Genomic DNA, 7,839 nt, shown 5'->3' with positions numbered 1-7,839 from the left:
TTCTTTCTTTCTTTCTTTCTTTCTTTCTCTCTTCCTTTTTTGGTACTTACTTTTCTTTTGGCTCAGATCCAGCCACTTGTGGCGTGTAGGCCTTAGACTTTTGACTTCAGAGGAGGCCCTTTAGTTTTTCCACACAGATACTTAAAGCAGCAAACTGTCTTCTCTCTGCTTCCCTGGGAATAATTCTGAACACTATTCTTCCAAGCCTCTGCGGTTGTGCCTCAGCTTCTTGCCTTTAATTCTCTCTCTGAAGTGGATGCCGCTGGAGCAGCGTGGTGCCAGCCAATCCAGTCAGTGCTTGTTCTTTGACCTTTCTCTAGCAGTAATTTCCCAGTCCATCTTAGTTTATGATTCCCATAGTAACCCTCTCTTAAAATGTTTTTTTTTTCTCCCAAGAGGAAAATAATTGGTTTTCAAGCTGGTGCCCTAAAAATAAGGAAACATAATGTGAATATAAATACATTTCCTCAGAAAAAGTTCTTTTAGCTGGAATGTAACTGCTTCACCACATAGGGCAATTAGGATGATTGAAGAAAATAGAGCCAGTAACAAGTTGATTTTGGTTTCTGGGCCTTAGCAGTACTCAGTAAACACTAATTTTCCCATCTTCCCCGTGTGTGTGTGTGTGTGTGTGTGTGTGTGTACGTATGTGCTTGTGTGTGCTCATGTGCACAGGTTCCTGTGTATCTGTGTGTGCATGTGCATGTGGAGATGGAGTTTGAAGTTTCAAATAGTCCTCCATATCTCTTTCACCTTATTCAATGAGGCAGGACCTCTCAGTCAAACCTGAGCTTACCTACATGGCTAGTCTTGCTAAGCTAGATTGCTCTGTGGATGTCCTGTATCTGCCTTCCAAGGCTGGAATCGCAGGTGGGCTACCACACTTACCAAGCATTTCTGTAAGTTCTGGGCATCTGAACTCCTGCCTTCATTCTTGCAAGGCAAGCACTTTCTCGCAGATCCATCTCCTCTGCCCCGAAAGTGTTAATTATTATCTTAATGATTTAGACTTTCCACTCTTGAAAACCTTGTATGATTTCCAAAAATTATTGGGTGATTTTAATTGGCTTCATCCTTACCTAAAACTCAACTACCCCAGCTCGCGAGCACCCACTGAAGAAGAGAGACTGCAGGTCGGTTTCCTTCACACTCTGTCTGCTCAACTAGAGTGTTCTTTTTTGTTTAAATGAACTATTTTCTAATAATTTTAGATTTGTAAAGGAAATTTGTAGAATGGAGTCGTCAGATACTCATTTCCAGCTAGTCCCACTATTGACCTCTTGTAGTACATTTGTTACAACTAAAGAGAACCACAACTGGACAGTATTGCTGACTAAATTACTCATTTAATTTTGATTTCACTAGTTTTTACCTAATATTATATCGGCTTACCTCTGTTTCTATATATACATATGCATATGCTTTTATAGGTAATACATACACATATCTGTGTTTATATATGATGAATTATAAGAGTAAATCAAAATATATAAAAAAGAAAAATGGGGATAGCAACATGGCTTATAGGGCAGAAGTACTTGCAATCCAAACCTGATGCCCTGAGTTCAGTTTCCAAAATCAGTGTAAAGAGTCAGGTGCAATGGTGTGCACCTGTAATCCCAGGACTCCACAGTGAAACACGAGGCAAAAATAGGAGTATTGACAGGGGTGTGGAGCATGTAGCACAGTGGCAGAAACAAGAGAGATAGACCCTACCTCAATGAGGGCAAAAAGCAAACCAACTCCTGAAAGTTGTGCACGTGCACACACACACACACACACACACACACACACACACACACACACACGAGACAGAGACGGGGGAGAGAGAGAGAGACAGAGAGAGAGAGAGACAGAGACAGAGAGAGACAGGGACAGAGACAGAGGCAGGAGACAGGAGACAGAAGTAGAGGCAGAAAGACAGATAGAAGGGTCAGGTAGGTTGGGGAAGATAGACTGTCTGGAGATACCTACTTCTCAATTAGATTTTTCCCCATATTTAAATAAACTCTTTTGGAAGAAGAATGCTAGGAAACCTGTAGTCCACGCCTTAGCCAGAAAACTAAAGGAAAGCAGCTTTTCTAGGGAAAGAGTGGGGTTGAGGCAGATTTGTGAGGAAAGGAACAGGAGGGGGATTTGCAGATTCCAGTAAGTACCAAGCCTGAAATTAAATCGAAACTCACCAGCATCTGTATTTTTCAGTCCAATAGGGCTTGGAATATGTCAGCTCATTTGGGATTATAAAATAAGGGTGCTGATAATGTTAGTAACAGTAGAATGACCCCCTCAGCACTCCCTATTCGTTGCATACTCGCTGCCTTTGTCTTTTCTTGTCTCAGTCTACATATTCTCTTTATTACTGACAGTCTTGCTCCTATCAGGATGGGTAGATACTGGATATGACCAAAACATTCACCAATGGTCATTTATCGACCAGCCTCAAGAAAATGCCCTCATACTTTTCTAAAGTTTGTTGAAGTCTGATGTCCTGATTATTCTCATATTAGGTTCTGCTTTGGACAGAATTACTAAGCCAAATTGGAATGCATGTTGTTAGGAGGCATTTTTAGCACATCATTGAAGAGCGAGCCCAGAGGAGCATCTTGCCTTCCTCTGCCCATTAGATTTTAGATCGAGATGCACATGCCCACTAAGGTGAGGCTGTTGCTATACTTACGACCTTTACTTGCTCTGTTGTAGGCTATTTCTCTCGTTGAATTTCCAACAACTCTCATGAAATCCTGCCCTTCGCTTGTGTGGCCATGGAAGCTAAGCATCAGTTGCTTTATTTAGTGGATGCCCTGGTTAATTACAACTTATTTGCTGGGTTTTATCGCTTTCTTCTCCAGCATCCTATATAGCACCTTTTTGGCACGGTGAAAGCTAGCTAACAGGGTGGAATCTTTCAGCCCAATTTCAGCTTGACTTTTCTATATTCGTGTCTCCAAGCTGTATGACAGATGCATGATATAAGACATCTTCTAAATACTTTTAGCATACAATATTAGGCCAACTTGCCCATTGCAAATTTACTTAAATGATACAAATCATCTTTCGTAGAATATGAATATGTTTTACTCATTTGCTAAACTGTGGCAAGATAGAGCCTCCAAAAGTGTGTGAAGCTTTGGAAAAGAATGAAATAGTTTGAGGTATATTTCAGTCCTAGTGTCTTGTTTCTTTGCCCTTGTGCCATTGGCTGTAAATAGAGTTACTCACTGCTCTGTTGAACCTGCAGGGTGAGAAAAGGACTTAGCAGGTAACTCAGCAAGTCTTTCCACAAAGCTTCTTTCAGTTTTCTTCCTGGGTGTCATGGACCTGGTCATCAGCACACAAGATCTATGTCTGCTGAGCAAGGCTAGGGTTGTCAGTAGTACTTACTGAAATTCGGTCTCATACTCACAAGAGATTGTTAAGGCCTTCCAAAACCATAGTTGGGAATAATGGTTGCTATCTGAGTTCTGTGGTCCACAGGGGCCCAAGGACACCAGAATAATGATCACATAGGTGATGAACTCTACGTTTTTGACTAGTTTTATTGTCAGAAACATGCAACTTATTCCCCAGCCTGGATGCTGCCATCTGTTACATGTCTTGTATCTCAGCAGGAACATGAGTGGTTTTCTGGCTCACAACATAAATTAGGTAAATTGAGAGCCATGAATGGATATTTCTGCACACATAATTGCAGTAATGGAACTTTTAAAACACCTGTGAGGCCCATGAAGCCACAGCAGCTGCACTGCCAGCCTTTCTTCATGCAGTATGCTAACACCCTAGATTGTCTGAATGGCTTCTATGTCCCTTTCTGGAATCTTCATTAAAAGACACCACAGATGTCTTGTACTGTGACCTACAAGAACTCTTTGATATGATGTTTAAAATATGCCACAGTTCAGGGCTCCCACCAAAGTCACATGTACCACTAGCTTTTGGCATCAGAGAGCTCCAGATTCCCATATGATACCATAGTTAATATATGCATGACACTGGGGAGTTTAATGTGTCTGGGTATAAGTCTGTCCATAAAATGGTCCTCAACACCTCAAACCCCTACTTATCAGAGTTCCCATCATTATAATACACCAAACCTTTTCCATATATTTCCCATGTACCACCTGGATTACCCTGCTAAAAAGGAAGGGCCAGAAGCAATGGGAATGGATTTTGTGTACTAGCCCCAAGCTGAAGACATCTACTTCAGCATCCTATCACTCTGTTACAGGAGTTGGTTTAAGTCCAGGCTTGTATGACCCAGCCCCAGTACTTCTGCTATGACACCATTCCTTTGTGATAGGAAGGTGATGATCAGGGACACAGCTTGCTTGGCTTCTGGGATGCCACTCCCGTCTTTTCTTCTGATTCTCACCAATTTGAGAAGTGTGGAACTGTTGACATCTTTTACGGATGTCTTTCCTAGTTAGCATCAATGATTATACCAAGATCTTTGAAAAGGTGGCCTGGAGCCTTAACTAAGTTAATAGCTCTATCTTGAATGTCATGATTGGGGAGCTCTGGCCCTAGAATGCTCTCACTTTCTTTTCTTAATACAGGTAGCTAGGGTAGGAAAGGTTAGCTTTTGTGGTTCAATAGCCTAGTAATTGATAATTAGATGGCTCAGACTGCATTTGAAAAGTTGCAAAGGCCATTTGTGGATGATTACTTTGGTGAGGCACATGCATCTCCCTCTCTCTTTTCTTTCTCTTTTTCATTTTGTCTCGGGAGGCTCCCTCCACTGCTCTATGCCTTCCATAACTAGACTGATCCACTTTTCACTTGAAAACATAGACCATAAAGAAGACGACAAAGAGTTGCTAGGGATGCTGGATAGAGAGCATACATCCTTCATATGTACTCATTTTTTTTGCCACATTCACAAAGAAACACACTGAATGACGTGGGTGTTTGAATATTATTCTCTTTTGTGGTACCTCTTTGATAAAGGACCAGGAAGTCATATTAAGCTGTGTATTGTAGATTTAGTCATTGAACTAAAATTCAAGTATTATTTTTTTGTTGGAGATGGAGCCATTGTTTAATTAACAGAAGGGCACTTAGTCAAAGGCTGTTGAATACATCCTTGAGTGACAATATTTGTTGGACCACTACCTGGCAGAAAGGACAAGAACCAAAACATATCAGAGCATTTCATACCTCATCTTTAGAAATACATGAAGCTGGGCTGGCGAGATGGCTCAGTGGGTAAGAGCACTGACTGTTCTTCTGAAGGTCCTGAGTTTGGATCCCAGCAACCACATGGTGGCTCACAACCATCGGTAATGAGATCTGATGCCCTCTTCTGGTGTGTCTGAAGACAGCTACAGTGCATTGCAGGGCTGGAGCAAGCAGGGTGGAGCGAGCAGGGCCAGAGAGAGCAGGGCTGGCAGCAGAGGTCCTGAGTTCAATTCCCAGCAGCCACACACAAGATGGCTCACGGCCATCTGTACAGCTACAGTGTACTCATACACATAATAAATAAAATAAATCTTTAAAAAAAAAAAGAAAGAAATACATGAAGCCATTTTGTAGGTCATTTCTACCCAATGACCAAAGGAAAACATCTTCTTGCTTGGTGAATCTCTGCTTAAGATTCATGTTTCTTTTATGAAAGAGCTGCAAAATTTCTTTGCCTTCTGTTTCAGTGGTGAAAAATGTGAGAACCGGAATGAAGGACAGCTCTGTGACTGACAACTGCCCACACTATCTGGAAGAAGGAAAGGCTGCTCACCAAGTGAAGCATGTTTTTCAAGTTAAACTATAAATATCCAGCAGAGAAATCTAGACAGGAATGTTTATCCTGTCTACTAGAATAGTTGATTCTGAAGCACATAGCACATGACCTTGAAGCAAATGGTACCCGTGCTAGATAACTCAATAGAAGAGACTACTCTCAAGTGAGCAGCCATTGAAGGAACTGCAGAACTGGACTGAAGATTGTTAATGGGATTGTTACTGGTACATTTCCCAACGTTAGAATACACTAGTTTATTCTCTTTGCTTACAATTAGGAATGGAAATACTTCTCCTCTAAGAAAATATATAATCAATAGTTGTTGAGCTTCTGTCATGTATTGGATTGTAGGCAGGACAATTGGACAATTTTAAGTATATTTTGTTCTCTCTGTCTCTGTCTGTCCCTGTCTCTGTCTTTCTACAGTTCTCCATATGCATCAGGTCCATACTTACTTACACATGGAACTACACAAAGGAAATCTCAAAGACAGATGCCCTGTTTTCTGGACATTTCACCTCTTTACATGATGAATCGTGCTTATAGATCATCGGAGTTGGAATTATTGTGAGAATGGGCTATTATTCCTGAGAAGGCATCTATGTAATAAGAACTGTGACTTTTGTGTTCTCTGTAGACCTCCTGGGTATCAACCAGTTCTCACCAGTGAGACTCTTGCTATTGCCACCCTCTACTCTTGCTCAAAGCAGAACACCACTATCAATGCCTGATGGAAAGCAAGCTTCATTTCTCAAGGCTCCCTCCACTGCAGAACAGCTAAGGTAGGGCTCTCAAGTACCAAGCCTAATCTCACTATCACTTTCATGTGGCTCCTCTTTTTACTCAGTAAAGTGATGTCTCTTCTAACCCCCCTCACCCTGCTTTTATTCCAGTCACAAACACACAAGAGAAAAATCTTAATACCTCCTGTACTTCCATCTCGGGATCCTTGCTTTTTCCTGGGTTTGGAACCTTTCCTCCACCTCCAGGAATGTGAACAGTTTGAGTTGGCTTCCTTTAGGCTTCTGTTTAAATATCTTCTTCATGTGACCTTCTTTGATTACCAAATTTCATACATACTCCCTCTTTTTTCCTGGTCTCATTCACATCTAGCACCTTCTAACACACCACACAGTCTTCTTAATTTGCAGTGATTCTTCCAAACTACCCCCAGTGGACTCCCTGACATAAACACTGGAACATAAGCTTTGTAAGTGAAGACATGTTTGTATTTGTCTCTTTGCTTTGGCGAGCAGGGAGGCCAAGCCAGGTGTTCAATAAACATGTGTGACAGGAGTCAGCAAGGATGCAGGCTTAACATGGTTGAAAAATTTGACTTGTGCCACCCATCTATTTGTCTGGGTGCATGGACTCTACTCCAGATCTATCTTGGCCCAGAGCCAATTCTGCTTCCCTTCTGAAGTGCTTGATATGTATCTTCCTACAGGCAAAACAGAAAGCTGGAAAGATTGTAGATATACTCGATTAAGGAGATTTTATTAGGAAAATAAGAAACTGTAGCTCTGAAGCTAGTCCTCAGTGACTGCTCTAGCTTTTCTCTTCCTAGCCATGTGACCACAGACAAAATGTTTATACTTCTCAGAAACTTAGCTTTCTCATCTCTACTGTGAGCTCAGGAATTTTAATACTTGGTCTCTAGTCACACTATTTGGAGAGGTTATAGGGAGTGCAGCTGTGCTGGAGGAAGTACACAGCTGGGGATATGCTTCAAGCCTTTAAAGCCTCAAGTCACCTCCAAGTCATTCTCTCTGCTTCAGGATGGTGGTTGGATGTGACTGCTCAGCTTCCTGTTTTTGCCGCCATGCAGCTCCACCATGACCTATTCTTATTCTTCTGGAGCTGGAAACCAAAAAAAAATCTTTCTTCCATGAATCACTTTTAGTCATGGCATTTTATCACATTAATAGCGAAGTAACTAATTCATATACAATACAATGAGAGGGTTGATAAGACATGGGCATTACAATTGTCACTATGGTGGAATTATATGAAGTAAGTTGAGTCAAAGTAAGAATATCAAAGGCTTAAGCTATTACACTGTGGAATGATAAGTTATTCTGGATTTCCTACCTTTCTCTTTCTGTACT

The 7,839-nt window shown here is 41.4% G+C and overlaps 1 pseudogene; it reads right to left on the bottom strand.

Moving 5' to 3' along the window:
• Positions 1–6,670, bottom strand: part of LOC116067832 — an 8,737-nt pseudogene extending 2,067 nt beyond the window's left edge.
• Positions 6,671–7,839: the final 1,169 nt, after the last annotated feature.

Source organism: Mastomys coucha, unplaced genomic scaffold, assembly GCF_008632895.1.
Source record: "Mastomys coucha isolate ucsf_1 unplaced genomic scaffold, UCSF_Mcou_1 pScaffold22, whole genome shotgun sequence".
NCBI lineage: Eukaryota > Metazoa > Chordata > Mammalia > Rodentia > Muridae > Mastomys > Mastomys coucha.
Note: the sequence above shows the minus strand (reverse complement) of the source record. Positions and strands in the feature narration are given on the sequence as shown.